At 39.9% G+C, this 18,158-nt stretch overlaps 2 long non-coding RNA genes across 3 annotated transcripts in view; one reads left to right on the top strand and one right to left on the bottom strand.

Annotated features, from left to right (window-relative positions):
• LOC137185170 (uncharacterized) overlaps positions 1 to 4,902 on the bottom strand; it is a 30,705-nt gene extending 25,803 nt beyond the window's left edge. Inside the window, exon 1 of the long non-coding RNA XR_010928780.1 lies at positions 4,256 to 4,902. This is a non-coding gene — a long non-coding RNA (uncharacterized lncRNA). The remainder of the gene's footprint in view (positions 1 to 4,255) is intronic.
• A 1,661-nt stretch (positions 4,903 to 6,563) lies between these two features.
• LOC137185171 (uncharacterized) lies at positions 6,564 to 17,377 on the top strand. Of its 2 annotated transcripts, none has more exons than XR_010928782.1 (3): positions 6,564 to 8,036; positions 9,946 to 10,007; positions 14,610 to 17,377. It is a non-coding gene; the product is annotated as an uncharacterized lncRNA (long non-coding RNA). The 2 variants fall into 2 exon arrangements; XR_010928781.1 differs by lacking the exon at positions 6,564 to 8,036 and adding an exon at positions 8,941 to 9,329.
• Positions 17,378 to 18,158: the final 781 nt, after the last annotated feature.

Consider the following 18,158-nt stretch of genomic DNA (forward strand, 5'->3'; position numbering starts at 1 on the left):
ACCTCCATATCTGCTGGATGAACAACAGCGACGTGCAAACACAGCAGTGAGATCTGAGAGCCAAGAGAAAACCACCACCATGAAGACTGAGATCACCTGCATCCTCCTGACCACCTGCACTGCTCTCTGCTCATACACACTTACTGTACATGCACACATATATATATATATATATATATATATATATATATATATATATATATATATGCACACACACTTACTGTACGTACACACATATATATATATATATACACACATACTTACTGTACATACACACACATATATATATATACACACACACACACTTACTGTACATACATATATATATATATACACACACACATATATATACATTCACAGAACAGATATCTTTGAATACATTTCTTTAAAAATAAATGTTGCAGTTCTTACAGTTTTCACTTATTTGTATTCACATTTTTTACTGCAACGTCTACATTATCTATCTATCTATCTATCTATCTATCTATCTATCTATAGATAGATATTACATATTAGGGATGCATGATATTATTGGCACGTCATCGGTATCGGCCGATAAAAGCTCTAAAATTAAATATCGGCATCGGCCTTTTCTGCCGAGAGGCTTTCTTGATCATAGTATAATCTATGCTTACATATATAATAGTCTCCTCAGCCAGCTGGAAAAAATATGTGCATATATCGGCATCGGCAATCTGCCACGGTGAGTTGGAAATATCAGCACATCGGATATCGGCAAAAAATCCAATATGGTGCATCCCTAACACATATATAGATATATAGATAGACAGACACTGATTATGAAACAAATATTCTATGTGATTAGTTTGATATTATTTGTCTGTAACTCAGTGTTGTTGCTCTCTCAGATGTGTGATCTCTATGAAGGTTTCCAGGCTGAATTAAAGTTTTATCAGATAAAATATAATAAATAATGTACAACAACATTATGGCCGAGAGTGTCATTTATACTGGAGACAAGTCTGCCTCATATTCTTTTTGTCTGCCTCATTTTTACAGTTTCAGGTTGATTTTCTTGCTAAAATCTTTCATTAAACTGTCCTCTGACTGTCCAACCAGGAAAAAAATCCTGATGAAAGCAGATGTGAGTTGATGAAAACTGTTAATATGCTCATCATGTCTGGTCGAACCCTGAAAATCTCAACAATCTGGGTTCTCTGCACCGCTGCTGCTGCTGCTGCTGCTGCTGCTGCTGCTGCCATTAAGGACTGGACGGCTTCCAGCCTCCTACAGCTGAATACAGATAAGACTCAAGTTCTGGTTCCTGCTGCTGATCATATTTCTAACACTCAGCTGGAGACTTGGGATTTGTTTTTGATCAGTACCTCCGACTTTAATCAGCACATTAAGAGTCTCGTTCAGTCCTGCTACAAATCAGAAATATTGCCGAAGTCAAACCGACGACGCTCCTCCAGTTAAACATCTCGTCTCCTCCCGTCCAGAATACTGCACTTCATTATTTACTCGCATAAACGATGCAGCAGTTCCCCGACTTCTCACAACACAACGCTCCAGTTCTGGACCAAATTAAATGTAAGATTCTGTTGATTACTTTTAAATCCCTACATGATCTGTCTCCGCTTTCTATTTCAGATGTTTTAACTCCTTCGTCTGCATCGAGAGCCCTCAGATCAGAACATCAAACGTTGTTCAAAGTTTCACAATACAGTTTTAAACAAATATCAGATCAGCAGCTCACTTTAAAAGCTTTTAAAACCTCACCTGTACACACTGGTGCTTGCATCATATTTTTATTATGTTTATTCAAAAGTTTTAATGTTGTTCTTTTTATATTCTGTTTTAATTCTCTACTGTCTTTATTACATTTTCTTTTTAATTTATTTCTCTGTTTTCTATCTTGCACTTGTATTTTATTGTATTTTGTGAAGCACCTTGTAACACGCTACAGAAATAAAGTTTATTATTATTATTATCAGTCTTTTTGCCCTGTGTTTCGTCTCTCAGGCTGCCCTGCCTTATACTGTATGCAGCCTGAAAAGGACCCCGCAGACACTGCTCAGGGTTAAAACACGCATCGTACCTTCTCTGCATGTTTTCGAGGTAAAAACACATTTTGAATCTGTGTTTTATACAAGTTAATATTCAACTAAAAAGACGTCATATGAAGCTTACAGTCGTGCCAGTAAAACTAATTTAAATGTGAACCTGTTAAAGTTCATTGACCTGATTCAGTTGATTTTCAAATCTGAAAAATAATAATAAAAAAAACAAACATCTTCTGAATTAAACAGCAGAGACTTGTCACATCTCATCATCTAATTGGCTGTCGCAGCTTTTCGAGGATGATGTCATCGCCTGGGACCGCAGCGGAGCATGTGATTGGTCAAAGCTGCCAGCCTGCAGCAGAACACACTTTTAAACTCTATTTTTTTCCACATAACTAAGAATATATGACCATTTTTATTGTTTAAAAAAGTAAAAAAAGTGAATTTTTTTTTTACTGTTTCTCCTCCTCTTCATCACCTCTTCATCTCTTCCTTCCTGTATGTGTCTGTCTGAAGCATAAAGCTGCCTGATAGAAATATAGATTGAATAAAAACCAGAGAGAAGCTTCTCTCTGCCTCATCCATCCTGTCTTTACCTCCTCTTCACTCTACATCCCTCCTTCCTCTCTATCAGCTGGTCCATCATTAGACTGACAGATCAATAATTGCTTCTTTTTCTTCTTCTACTGTCCAGTTCTGTGAAACACACATCACACCGTCTGTCTGTTTTGTTTGATCTCTTGATTGTTTTTCAGACTGAAACCATCGTCCACATCTGTTTCACTACAGCAGACAGATACATACAATTTATTTTACATTAACCTTTAATTTATGACTCTACAAAACCTGTTTGCACTGTCACGACGACTTTCACTGGATCACTGCGATACTGAAGAAAACTTAAAAACATGATGATTCTCAGGTAAGTTTAGCTTTTCATTAACACATTAGTTCTTGTTTTCTTCTTTAGCGTCTTTAGCTTGTGTTTGATTTATACATGAATTTCTATGTTGTTATTGTTTTTTTTCCTCGATTCTTAATTTTTTCCTGTATTTTATTAATGTATTAATCTTTGTTTTCATGTGAAGAACTTTGAGTTTCCCCACTGTATGAATTCTCTTTTCTTTTTGGGGCTGTAAGTAGGTAGTAATAGTAGTAGTAGTAAAACTGAGCACTACTTTACTTGAATGAAGGATTTACAGCAGGACTGTTGGAGTAGACAGTAATATCTTTAGCTGGGTGGATACAGACAGCAGCCGACCAGCTACCAGTATCACAGTTACTTGTTCAAGCTAATTATTCTTCATACAGCTCAGCTGACAACAAAACAAGATTGGAAAAAATTCTCACAAGCAACTAGCAGATGTTCTGCATCGACAATCATAAATCACTGAATAACCCGACAGCTCCAGTGGTCAATTAAACCAGATACTATTATGCAGATTTAGGCAATATGGGTGAGACAGTCCCAGATGGTTCCCATAGAAAAGCTAAGGGAGGCGACTGGTTTTCCTCGCTGTAATCATTCCTCCTGTTCATACTGGATATTATAAGATCCTTCAAATGTGCTTTCAATGGAAGTGATGGAGGATAAAATCCACAGTGTGTCCACACAGTCATTTAAAAGTCTCTGTGAAGCTTATATGAGTCTTCATCAGTCTGAGTTAGTCATATCAAGTGGATATCTGACACATTTACAGTCTTTTTAGCATCAAATTCCCTCTTTGTGTTTCCTCGGACAGTGTTTCCCTGTTGAGCTGCAGGTGGAAGTATAGTAACAAAAAGAGGAACTTTGGCACTAAAAAGACTGTAACGTTGAAAGGTATCTACTTGATTTGACTCATTTGGACGCTGAAGCTTCATATTAGCTTAATAATGATTGTAAATTGAAAAGCTAATGATGTGGTGCGATTTACTTTAAATATATTGACAAACTGGTGACGTTAGGTTATATAATTTAACATTCGGGGTTAACTAATTTAACGTTAATAGACTAGGCTGACGTCATTCTTTACATTACCAAGCGCTCCGCACGTGAGGCTTGTTTACAAAGGACACCTGTTAGAGTTAGCCTGTTAGCTAACGTTAGCTAGCCAGTAAACTTTATCCAATATATTCATGGCACATGATATTGGACACATTTTATGACATTCTAATGTTGGCATGACTGGATAGTGCAAATTAAAAGTAGTAACCGACATTATTTGTACAAAACTAACGTAACTCACCCTCCATCATGGTGGAAAACTCCTGAACGTGCACTCAGAGCACCGCTGACACGGAGCGCTGCTACGTCCTGCAAACTCCCGCCTGTCCGGGTGAAATACGTTTTTATGGAGTTTTTAGAGAGTCCCTGAGGCCAAATACAACGCACGTTGTGCTGGTGGTCCGACCTCGACTCCTTCCCCGGCTTCTTGTTAGCAACTGTTAAATTCGCTCATCCGCATCACACTATGCAAAGCTCACCTGGCTACGGGAGCCGTTCCGCTCAAACTCCCTTAGCTAACATCTGTGAAGCCTCAGAAAGCAAAGAGTCAGATAGAAAGAGAGTGAAGAAGTCCATATCCATGAAATATAATGCCCCACTGTTGTTACCAGACCCTCCATCACTGACAGCTAGCTAGCGCGTTAGCCGAAGTCATTAGCAACACTGAAAAGCTAACGTTAGCCTGACTCTGCCGGTTGTTTCATTTAAATGACGTCGCTAACTCAGTTTGTACAGTTGTGAGTCCACAATGCGACAGTTTTCTTCCCGAGCAGCAGTTTCATAACACTGACGTGCCATTATCCTGATTAAAAACCACAACTGACAAGTTTACATTATTTTCTAATCACAGGTGACAAACTTCGCCTGCTTCTCTTCAGTAGAGCCAACAGGATTACCTCTAATGTTCTGGAGAATTACTGTTTTTCACCACAGACACTAACTGATATTTACTGAACCAGCAGTTATTCTTTCACAGAGATGAAATAACTAAGTACATTTATTTGCAATTTATAGTTACTAGTTACTTTTCCGATTAAAGGGCAGGTTCACAATTTTTCAAGTGCGTTTTAAAACATCAGTCAGGAGCCAAAATGAACATTAAAGCTGTTTTTCTTGCTGTAATCATTCCTCCTGTTCATACTGACTTAGCTATCTTCATAATGCACTTACAATGGAAGTGCATTATGAAGCTAATATGAAGCTTCAGCGCCCAAATGAGTCAAATCAAGTAGATATCTTTCAACGTTACAGTCTTTTTAGTGCCAAAGTTCCTCTTTTTGTTACTATACTTCCACCTGCAGCTCAACAGGGAAACACTGTCCGAGGAAACACAAAGAGGGAATTTGATGCTAAAAAGACTGTAAATGTGTCAGATATCCACTTGATATGACTAACTCAGACTGATGAAGCTGAATAGAAGCTTCACACAGACTTTTAAATGACTGTGTGGACACACTGTGGATTTTATCCTCCATCACTTCCATTGAAAACACATTTGAAGGATCTTTTAATATCCAGTATGAACAGGAGGAATGATTACAGCGAGGAAAACCTCTTTCACTGCTCATATGGACACCTGACTGCTGGTTTAAGACACACTTTAAAAATCGTGAACCTGTCCTTTAAAGAGTGAACGATTCAAACTACAGACTGTACTGTACTTTATGTCTGCACTATTCTATCAAATGGAAAATATTCTACATGTCTGCTGCCTCATTTTAGACACAAAACTCAATCTGACAGATTAAACAAAACCAAAGTGATGCCGACAGACGTCTTGATGTCTTTAGAACGAGACAAACTCCTGTGATGTTGACGAGACCTCGGTCAGACTGATCCGACATCAACGCCGTGTGTATGATTAAAACTACTGTACAGATCCAGATTCTGGAGGAAACATGTTCATTCAACCCTGTCATCTAAGCAGATGAAATGTGTGTGTGTGCGTGGGTGCCTGTAACAGTAGCTGGTTGGACAGGAAGGAAGGAGTTGTGTGTCTCGTGCAGCCTGCAGTCTGATCCCGAGGACGACAGTTTAATTATAGAACAAGCATGTCAAGATGATATCTGCGTCTGTCTGGAGGACCGGCTCTGTGTGTGTGTGTGTGTGTGTGTGTGTGTGTGTGTGTGTGTGTGTGTGTGTGTTTAACTATAGATCAGCTGTAGATTCTGATCATCTGATATTAAATGTCTTGGTAGTGATGTGAGACCTGTAAACACATCATATCAGTAGTCCTGACATCTAACTTAAATTATTTATCCCCGTTACATTTTTTAGGTGACATCATAATGAGTTTCACTGTGTCCTCATGTGGCAGCTAAAATGTAAAATAACGGAGGTGTGAAGACGCCGTTAGCCGCCACGGAAAGAGGAGAAATATGACTCCAGGTGAGAACAAAGCGTCTTCACTGAGAGGACGAGACTTCATGCTAATGCTAAGGTAGCTCTCCAAACTGTCAGCTGGCTGCTTGTTAAACTACAACATCTTATTTTCTTCTTCTACACATGTTAAACACAGAGGATGGACCATGTGGCTGTGGAGGTTGTTCTTAAAATGCATGTACAAGTGATTTAAGAACATTTATTCATCAGTTTACATACTTGTGTTCTTCACAGAGGAGAAACACTCACAATTACAATAATAAAGTGTTAATCTGAATTCATTTAGAGCTTAAATATGATACCAAAATCAACAAAAACTACATATATAACTAAAACAAACAATGCAAAATGAATATTCTGTTTACCATATCATCATCATCATCATAGCTGCCGGTTTACTGAGACGTTTTGTTAGATTTTATGGTTTTATTGGCATATTTTGGTGCAACAGCTTCTACATTTCAGCCGTTGCTAAAGTCTCACTGCATCAGCCGCTTCAGTGTGTCTGCAGCTTTCTGTCCAGCGTCACGTCGCGTTTCAGCTGACGGTGTAACATCACCTACTGAAGGTACTGTAATATTCTCTCCTCTAATGTCTCAGCGGCTGTCACATCCTTGACCGCCTCCCGTCACAAACCACTTTGCTTTCAGAGAGATGTTTTTTTATCTAACTTCATGTCAAAGCTGTTCCCTCTTTATTTCTGTCACAGTGCAGAGCAGGAGACTCATTTATAAAACAGTGTGTAGCATCTAAATCAAAAAGTGTACGTGCATACTAAAGCTGAAAATGGCGTGCGCCCAAAAATAATCAGATTTATAAACTGTGGACACACACGAATGCACATATTTTTCCCCTTTATAATTCACAATGAACTTGAAAATGTGCTCACATGGACGACCTTATATCTCACCCCTTTCACTCCCACAATAAACCTTAAATGGTCAATGCAAAAGCCGGCTGCAGCGGTCGGTGCAGCAAACAAAACAATTCATTAAACCAAACAAAGTGGTCAGACATGGAGGTCGGTGCCAAGAAGCGCATTGCTGCACACAGTAAGGGTATGTGTAGGCAGAGGGACACTGGAGTTCACCACCTGGTATTTGTTAAGTACTTCCTGTATATAGACACATACATGACTGATGAGACCACATGCTCAATATCTAAAACACCATAAACACTATATTCATTTATATTTGCTTCAAAATCCATCATACAGGTGTTTGTCTCGTTGTCACAGTGCATGTACGAGTGCAGGTGGTGAAGATGTGGCGGTGAGGTGACTGGAGGAGGCGGAGCATGTGTGGCCGCCGCCGCAGTGACTCCAGTCATGTGTTCACTGCAGCGATTTTACACACAAAACTATGAAAACTAAAAGCATACTTGGTGATATATGCGCAGTATTACAAGACATCATTAATAATCTACTAACAGTCATTTCTGCAATTCTTTAAAGCTATTTGATGACGTCTTGGATTCTGTTATGATCATTTCATCATTAACATGGTTGAGGTGAAGAGGAATCAATATATTCACGCTTATCATCAGGGAAAGACAAGCCAGACCTTCCTGAATCCTGCCGCCTGCCACAACTGACCAGCAGTGTGAGCGCCGTACGGTCCGGCCTCTCCGCTGTGCTGACGGTTGGTAATGTGATGATGAGACAGCACTGATGAAATATTGAGCAGAACTTGATTTGAGATTTGAATTGGCTTATGTCTTAAAATTAAAAGGTGCTCACGGAACAGTTTTGGCTCAATAGCACAAGTACAAATAACACTGCTAGCTTGAATGTTCTTGATAAAGTGGATCCATAATTAATGTTTGATATTAAGTGAATTTAAATGTGTATATGTGTGTGTGTGTGTGTGTGTGTGTGTGTGTGTGTGTGTGTGTGTGTGTGTGTGTGAGAGAGAGAGAGAGAGAGGATGAGAGCATTGCGTGAGAAGGAGGTGCACTCGCTCTCTTCAATGTTACTCGACCACCCACTGACCTTCTCCTGTGTGTGTGTGTGTATGTGTGTGTGTGTGTGTGTGTGTTAAAGCACACAGTTGCATGCCAGCATGCACCATGTGCATCTGTTTGACTGCATGGTCAAACACATTGTGTCATGTGTGTGTGTGTGTGTGTGTGTGTGTGTGTGTGTGTGTGTGTATGTATGTGTGTGTGTGTTAAAGCACACAGTTGCATGCCAGCATGCAGTATGTGCATCTGTTTGACTGCACAGTCAAACATATTGTGTTGTGTTGTGTTGTGTGTGTGTGTGTGTGTGTGTGTGTGTGTGTGTGTGTGTGTGTGTGTGTGTGTGTTTGCTCTTGTACTTCTGTTTTTGTGGGGACTGATTAGTTTTAGACTTTGACAGTAAGGACATTTTCTCTGGTCTTCACTTCTTCAAAGGTCCTGTCCTGTGTACAGAACAGGACACATATAACAATACAACTGATTTACAGATAATTGCAGAAAAAAAGAATACAGGAAAACAAATTAAAAGGAAAGAAAATGTTGTACTTTGTTTGTTTTAAAATGTTCTTTCTTCAGACAACGTCAATGAGCAGAACTAAATGTTTCACTGCAGGGACTCAACGTGTCAACAGCATATATGATGTGTATGTGCTACCTCAAACCCAAGCTAACGCTAGCTTACAGGGAACGCTGAGCGCTGCACACTTGGGCTAACGTTAGCTACTTTAGCTAAATCGTGCTAACAGGGCAGGTATCATAATCAAGTAACATTAAACTTAGTGAAATATTGCGACATTAATCTGACTTTTGAGACCATAATGACTCATCGAAAACAATGATTGACTTATTATTTCTGGAGAGGAGTTGAATGGGAGTCAGTTGGAGCATCTGGCGGTACTTTAAGGTATTTCAGCCTCAGGACGTGGGAGCTGCTGGTCAGCGCCATCTTTTCAGTTTGGAACCAGGACCTTCAGGTGAGGAGTGCAGGTGTTGCCTTTAATGCTTTGGAAACACGCCTCGCTACCTCAGACCCAAGCTAACGCTAGCTTACTGGGAACACTGAGCGCTGCACACTTGGGCTAATGTTAGCTACTTTAGCTAAATTGTGCTAACAGGGCAAGTATCATAATCAAGTAACACTAAACCTAATGAAATATTGCGACATTAATCTGACTCAGTGTGAATCCCAGAGCCGGTCGATGCAACAGAACCACAGACATTGTCTTTTTTATTCCAACTATGTCTACATTACCTGTGTAATTGAGGTGTCTTGCTAATAATGTAGCCTGGAGCTGCCGGCCAAGTTGTCTTCAGCTGCCCACTTTGTCTGGACTCCAGTATTCTTTAACTGGAGTAGTCTACTACCTGACTCTTGGTTTGCAGATCATCAAATTAATGTCTGGTAATTTGATTAAACACAAAAATCTTAAACCTTGAAACACATAAACCAGCTAAGCATGATTTAATCTGAAAAAATAAGTCCCTAAAATTATATTTTTACACAGGAGATGCTGAGTTACCTGAAACAAGTGCATATGCATAAATTTGCTAACACAAGACATTTTTGTTGTGTTTATATTTTCATTTCAGAGATTTCCTGTTTCCCACAGCTGTGGCAGAAGACTCGATGTGGTAGATGGCTCAGAAAACTAGTAAGAGGACCTTCGAGTGCGTATTACTTCCTAAAGGTCAAGAATGAATATCTGTGGTTAAATTATCACTCTTGCCTCTCCATCGCTGCCGGCGCTGAAGAGGATTGTGTTTTCTGCTCGGTGTCTCTCTCTCAGGGTGTGTTTGTTGTCTGCAGTCGGTCTGTCCCAGAGGGGTGGAGCACTCAAGACCTCCAACAGCTGAATTTTAGCAGCTTCTGCAAATGCAAATGCAGCCTCAGAGGACCCCTCCTCCTCCTAATCCATTCATTTCTCTCTCTCTCTCTCTCTTTCTCCCCTTCCTTTCTTTCTTGTCCTCTTTTCTTTATTCCCTCTCTTCCCTCTTTCTATCGACCCATACTTTTCATCCCTCTCTTCCTCTTCCTCCCCTGCACACTTCCTCTCCAACCATCTCTCTCTTTCCACTTCATTGTCTTCATCTTTCTCTTTATTCCTCCTCCTCCTCCTCCTCCCCCTCTCTTCTCCTCCCTTCCCTCTCCTCCCTCTATAGCTTTTAAATACATAAATATAGACCTCCACATAGTAAAACTCTTCCTCCTCCTCCTCTCTCCACTTACTGTCTTTTTCTCTGCTTCTCAGTCGATATACATCCTCCTCCTCACCCATCCCTCTCTCTCTCGATCCATATCTTTTTAAACCCTCTCCTCCTCTCTCGTCTCTCCATCTCCGTCTTCTCTCCGTCTTTTCGGGCTTTTAAACGCAGAACTTGTGTGTTGTGTCTGAATTTGGCTCATTCTGTGCGAGTGTCTCATCTATCATGCATGAGTGTTAAATTATAAACTGTGGGTCACTGCGCCGCCCTCAGCGAACATCCTTTGCCTCCGAGAGAGAGAGACAAATACAGACAGAGACAGAGAGAGAGAGAGAGAGAGAGAGAGACAGTTAACATTAGATGGATATCAGGTCTTGATGTTATCGGGGAACACACTGAAGTTGACCACTCTACATTTATCCTGCAGCAGGATTTTATCTTGTCATGTTGCAGCTTCTCTTTACTCTGTCCCGAGGTTTAGAGTTTGGATTCTAGATCTATTTATGGAATCTGAATCCTACAGAGTCCCAAATTATAAATATACTATATTTTTTTATCTTGTATGCACATGGTATGGATCTTATACATGCCATATCTTGGTATCAGAGACTGTTTTCCTAAGAAAAACGACAGTTGTAACAGGAAATACCCCAAAAGGACTTGTGTTTATGTTCAAGCGACGTAGTAATTATGACTCTTCTTCATCAGGAGTTAAGGGGAAGGGAGGAGGTTGGTGTGGATGGATGAGTCAACAAAACATCAAACTTTAAACTGGAAGACCACAAATCACTCTCTGTTTCCTTCTGACAATCAACATTGGTTTTTTTTTTAATTATCGCTCCCTGACTTTAAAGGGGAACTCCACCGATTTTTTCACATAAAAGTGTGTTTCCAGGTGTTGGGAAGTTACTACTGTATATGTGAAAAAGTTATACATAACCAGAAAGTGTGAAATCTGATAGATTGCCTCAAATAATGTCACTTGATTTCAGGTTATATCGTGCTTAGCTGGTTTGTGTTTAAAGTGTTTAAAAGTTTAAGATTTTTGTGTTTAATGAAATTACCACAAACTAAATTGATTCTCTGCAAACAGAGAGTCAGGTAGTACTCCAGTTCAAGAGTACTGGTTGGTATCTTTGGGTCCAGGCAAGCGATGTGTTCACTCTATACTTGAAGGCAACCTGGTAGATAAATTTGGCGAATCTAGCACAGTGGTGTGTCATCTGCATATTAATGATTTCTTGTGTACAGATTAAGCAAACAAGATGTAACATGTTAATCAGCGATCTTTAGAGGTGTTTTGTTAGGTGTATTTTTAAACTTTAGAACCAGGCTAGTTGTTTCTGTCTTTTTCCAGTCTTTATGCTAAGCTAGGCTAACCACATGCTAATTCCAGCTCTGTACTTAAAGCAACAGCAAAAATCCACAGAGTTAAAATATTGGATTGTAACATGAAGAGTAGAAACTATAAAACACAATAAACAGACTCATATACCCTCAAACAATATTTGCCCAAAAATGTAGCTATATAATTATCAGAAACCAAACCTACGCCGTCAGATACATGAAGGTGTTACTATTTCCTGTAAATGTGAAGCAGCATCGACTCGACACCGAGCTCCTCCTGAATCACACTCAGTCACCTGACTGGCACTCAGGTGTGGCAGCACACTGCTAAAATAATCCAGGCTAACCTCTGCAGGACTATTTACACCTCTGCATTAATCATTCATTGAGAAGGAACTCTTATAAATTACACATGACACAAACACTCACCGGCAGGCTACATGCTACGTTAGCACCGCTTCCACTGCAGAGACAAAGACGCTGCAGGGTTTGATTTCTGAATCAAAACGATTGGTTGAAAACAGTCTTCAGACCCTTTACTTCAAGGGAAACTTCAGTATTTTTAACCTGGACCCTATTTTCCCATCTTTTTGTATCTAAGTGACTAATGGGGACATGCTGCAGCCGGCAGCCACAAAATGAGCTGCAGTGTAATCTGACGGAGCGATAGCGCCAATGTACATCCACTAAAAGTGTTTTTGCCACTGACCAGGCTATGATTGTTATTATTAGTGTCTGACAACATTATGGAAAGGACCATACAGATAAATAAAACGTTTTCTTTACCTTTCGCTTAATCCGATCTGTTTGTTATTGTGTCCAACCAAGTCTCGCTTTCTATAATGCTGTCGGGGTTCATTTCACAATAATGACCCGCTCGCTGTACGTTCTCCCTCTTATTACACATCTATTTACTAAAGAAATCAATAATTTGACACAAAGTATTGATTCAATTCAATTATTTTAATGATTAAAAAATAATTTGCTTGCTTCCGCTAAAAAAAATAGTCCGTTAAATTCTATAGTTGGAACTGCTTCCCTCAAAGTTAGTATTTCTGCTGCTGTTCCCTGAATTGGAGGACAGGCTTTTGCTCCACTTTTCCCTTTCTGTACTAGTAGGAGTCCAGTAGCTCCTCAGGCTGCCCTCACATCTGTGCCCAGTCACACAGATTATCTCCCTACTCTCAAGACCAGCCTGAGAGAGGAGCGGGACAGCTGTGCTCCTCAAGCTGTGATTGGTGTACCTGCTTGAAATCCCGGCCGACTGGCTGATTTGTGGTAACATTTGCCAAAGGAAATTGTGCCCTATGGGCTCACAAGAGCACCACATTGCTTGTCTGTTCAGCAGATGTTGGTCTTTTTTTAGTGAGTGAAGGTAGAAAGCTTTAGCGTCAGGAGGGCAAAGAGACATTATTTTAAAAAACAGGGCAGTTTGGATCGTCAGGCTCAGTAAAGATGCACCGCCTGTGATTTTCTTTACGCTGATCTTTGGCATCTCTGTGGTTTTTGGTCTCAGCGTGTGGAGGAAAGAAATGTACTTATTGCCATTTTCGTCCTGTTTCAAAATGAAAGAGTCCCACGTTAATCCTCGATTGCCATCTCTGCCTCATCTTGGCAGATACAGCTGTACACCGAACCACACTTTACGGACCAGTCCTGTTAGGAGACGGCACCGCTGAACACCTGAGGAGCCGAATATCTGTAGCTGATATGGAGGGGTGGTGCAAGCTGATGTCTTTCCCGTTTTTGCGAAGGTTTTTGATCACAGATTCAAACAATGAAGGTAGCACAATTCAAATGGCCCTAATTGTCATGTAACCGCCAATCGAGTACGTTTTTCCATTAGCATTTTGAACAGATGCATAAAATGACTGCAGCACCTGATTGAGGTTTTAACTGTTGAAGTCTGTTGACATTTTCTTTTCGATCAACCAGTCTTTAAACAGGGATAGCTCATACTGTTCCATCTATTGTTTATTTCATGTCTGTCTTCTTCAGTATTGGTCGTTTAAGAGTCGTTTAGCTCTTTGGGTCTTTAAACCTCTCTCACTTCTTCTGCGCTGTTTTCTTCTCTTTCTCTTTTCTTTACTGGGGACAGTTCAGCCATTAACCCAAAATCAAAAGTTTTGTGCTCCAAATATATTAAAATTAATATAAGAAAAATATTCCATGGTGTTTTCTGATGGGGTATGATGGAAAACTCATGTTTTTCGCCACAGGGTGTTGCAGTTGAGCTGCAGTTGGTAATTGATATAATTGGACGTTGGCCTTCAAAGCAGCAGTCTGCAGCATAATTGACCAATCAGAATCCAGTATTCAACAAAGCCGTGTAATACACTTGATTGACTGATTGGTTTTTATCTTGTTTGCTGCACAATTACAGAGAAAATAGTTTTGTATCACGTTGGCGTTTTAAGAAATGAGTTCATGTAAGTAGCTTTTCATAGTGACTGCTGCTTTTTTTAAGGTCAACAGTAAAATAAGCTTCACTTCATGGATCATCATTACATTATATACATCAACACAGTCAGAGAGATTTTATTACTTTTTCTCTCTCGAGGCTTCAGACCAGACTATTAGAGAGGGAGGAAGAGGAGGATATTAGAGATTGTGATTCCACAGAGATGACGAAGCGTGAAGTGTTTGTTGATGAGATGAGTTTTTAATCTTATGACTGATGACGGGGAGTGACTCTTCTGTTTTAGGGAGGAAAATGGAGAGCTGGTGGCGTGATGACAGAGATGCTGCAACGATGGAAAAAGACAGTTTTATCCCAGAAAAATGTCTTTGAAAATCACCAGTAAAACATGCTCACTGTGAACTGGTTTGATGACGTCCAGGCCACATGAAGGACACTGTGAGTCACTTCGGGATCAGACATGAACTGCACTTTAAAGTCTTGTCCACCGGCATTTAAACAACTTAACTGAGGACAGTTTTGCCCTCAGTGTCCTGGATGACAACGAGAATATGTGGGGAACTGGTCTTGCAGGGACTGATTCAGGAAGGACGGTGATGCTGCAGGTTTTTGGATGAGTTTTAACCTCACAGCAGCCGCTGACAAAGTGACTGTGCTGTCCTGACTGCAAAGTAAAGGTCAGTCCAGTGTGGAGGAGGTGAAAGAGGAAGGATGGAGGGTTGTTCACCAGAGAAGCTTTCAAAAGTAATTTGTGCATATTTTTATGTACACTATATTTGCAGTATTTCCACAGTGAGAATAAATGATTATACATACAAGACAAAACAAAAATATACAGACAATAACACCTCCCCCAACTCCCCAAACCTGTCAACAACATCTACAGCAACACCACAAATAATTACAAATAACCTGCCCAGTCAGTGCTCTGTGATAAAAACAGATGCCGTCCCTGCAAGATGAGAAATCACCGTCATGCAACAAGGAGAGTGATTAGGTTACAACAACATACTCCAAAAGATAACGAGAGAGAAAAAAAACAAGAAAAAGCCAATTATCTCTCCAGCAAATCCCCTTATTTCTGTTAATCAATTGACCTTCTTTCTTCTATATAATATTTGGCAGTTAGTCAATCCTGCCAGCTGGGTATTTCCAGTCCCTTGTGGCACATAATGTACAAAATAAACTCCATATTTGACTATATTTCCTTGTGTTTTTTTTTTTTATGAAAACAAACACCTTTTTTTCACCTTGTGGGAATCATGGGAACCACTTCCAGTTTGTAGGCAATAAATAATGTGGGAACAGCCAGTCACACCTTAAAAGGAAAGTTTGATATGTTGGGAAATCGTTTTATTTTCTTTCTCGTCGAGACTCAAAGGACGCCAGTGAAACCAGCAGCAGACTGAGATGTTTGGTTATTTTTGTTTCTGACTAAATTGTGCTTTTTTTTGTGAAACACTGGATATTTTTACCTTGGACGTTACCTCGTTACCTGTGACTGAGGTGTTTTAAAGGGTCAAACAGGTCAAACAGGTTAGTAACCACCGAGTTAAACCATCCGTTCTAACTGGTATCCAGAAGGCTCAGACTGGTCTCCTCTCAGTGAACTCTGAGGACGTCTGGGAGTTCCCTGTTTGTCTGGGAAATGTCAGTCCACTCAGCACCACTGCCTATATATAGACACACACACACACACACACACACACACACACACACGTCTTCCTCTGGATTCCTCGTGTTTTTCATGTTCTGTCCTGCCCTCCTCCGTCTCCTCCGTCCTCCTCGGCTGCATGGGGCCGCTCTGCATCATTAATGAGGTCTCACACACACACACACACACACACACACACACACACACACACACACACACACACTCAGTGTGTCTCCTCTTACGATCAATACGTCCACAAAAAGCCTTTCCTCTGAGTCTCCCTCCTCTCCTTTTTCTTCTCTCTTCACTCTTCCTCTCACACCATTAGAAGAAAATCAAGACAGATTCTATTTTATTCTGTTCTGTTATTTGTATTATTATTATTTTAACTATTAATAACTATTATTTTAACTGCTGTTGCTGTACTCCGCTCTGCTACTTGTTCTATTAAAGGAACAGTTCAACATTTTAGGAAATAGTTGTGTTTTCTTGCTCTCTGAGAATGAGATGTTCAGGTTATGGTTAGCTTAGCTTAGCGTTTAGCTTAGCTTAGCATCTCCCAAAAAACACAAAATATTTTTCTTCATTTCTGTTTGTGTTCAGACTAAACAAACAAGGTTGATCAGTGAACTTTACAGGTGTTTGTAGGTGTATTTCATTTCTTCTTTTTTCTCTTCTCTTTGCTTTTCTCAAATCAGATTATTAATTACAGTCAGTTAATTAGCTGGTTTTTATTCCTCTGTCATGCCAAAGATCTGACCCATTCCACTATTTTACAAAACCTGCATCTTCTGGTAAGACAAAACCAAAAGAACATCAGTTATAAGTATTTATATGCTGGTCGGTCCATCAACTCCAGAATGACATGTGAGTCGATGTTTTGGGCTCTTGCAGTAATGACTGATCCTGTCGTTTATTCATATAACTTATTATGTTCATTATTATCTAAGTTATATGACCTGTTTTTGTTTTTTTCCGTTCTTTATGTTTTGTTTTAATCTCTATAGTGATGTAAAGTGGGAGGGTTCTCCTCATTCTGTATTCACATTTCAAATTTATTCTTCAATCGATGTTACTGAACACAGAAACTCAGGACTCTCCTGGGTAATATAACCATCCCACAGGTTTATATTATTATTACATAGATATATATATATATTATATTGTTGCCATGGTGCCATTGTTAATGACTTTACTCCAAAGTGACTCAGAAATTAGAAGTGAACTGATTCAATCAGAAGCTAAAGATTACAGTGTTGAGAAAAACACTGTAATCTTGAGCTTCTGCCTGCCATTAACGGTGCATGTGACCAAATTTTAAGCTTTTTAATTGGATGTTTCTTGCAGAAATGCACTTTGGGAGTCGTAATTAACTTTGTAGGAACCAGCAGTGCCTGAAACCGTCTTCCTACTTCACAACTCTGTTGTTTTGTGACAAGTCAATCTTTTTTGTTATATGTCGTTTTGCTGTAATTAATAAAAGATAAAGAAAAAAAAAGCTTCATCAAACAGAGTTGTGGAACAATGTGCACAAGTCCTTCGACCGACTGAGAGCCAGTATCCCAAATACATATTTCTCGTCAGCCGGCTTTCTTCCAGATCAAGTTACAGATTCCATAACTGAGACACAACAAACCTCCTGGTTCCCACATCAAATCCAACCACTGCTGTACAGACATCTACAGAAACAATACAGATGTGTTCTGGTGAGAAGTTTTCATTTCTATCGTCTTTCCGTTAATCTTTTGTCACTTCTCTCTTTCTCTTGAGCTTTTCTTCTCTCAGGTGGCAAAGATTGAGATGTAATTGTGTTTACTTATTTATACTACACACACACACACACACACACACACACACATACACACACACACACACACACATACACACATACACACATACACACACACACACACACACATACACACACACACACACATACACACACACACACACACACACACACACATACACACACACATACACACACACACACACATACACACACACACACACATACACACTCAGAGGTGGAAAAATCAATGGTTAATCAGGTAGTGAAAGGGGTGTTTGGACTCATGGGACAGTTTGTTTTAGTCCCTATTACTGCTGTATTCCCCCAGGTGAACACACACACACACACACACACACACACACAGACACACAGACACACACACACACACA

Source organism: Thunnus thynnus, chromosome 6 (assembly GCF_963924715.1).
Source record: "Thunnus thynnus chromosome 6, fThuThy2.1, whole genome shotgun sequence".
Lineage (NCBI taxonomy): Eukaryota > Metazoa > Chordata > Actinopteri > Scombriformes > Scombridae > Thunnus > Thunnus thynnus.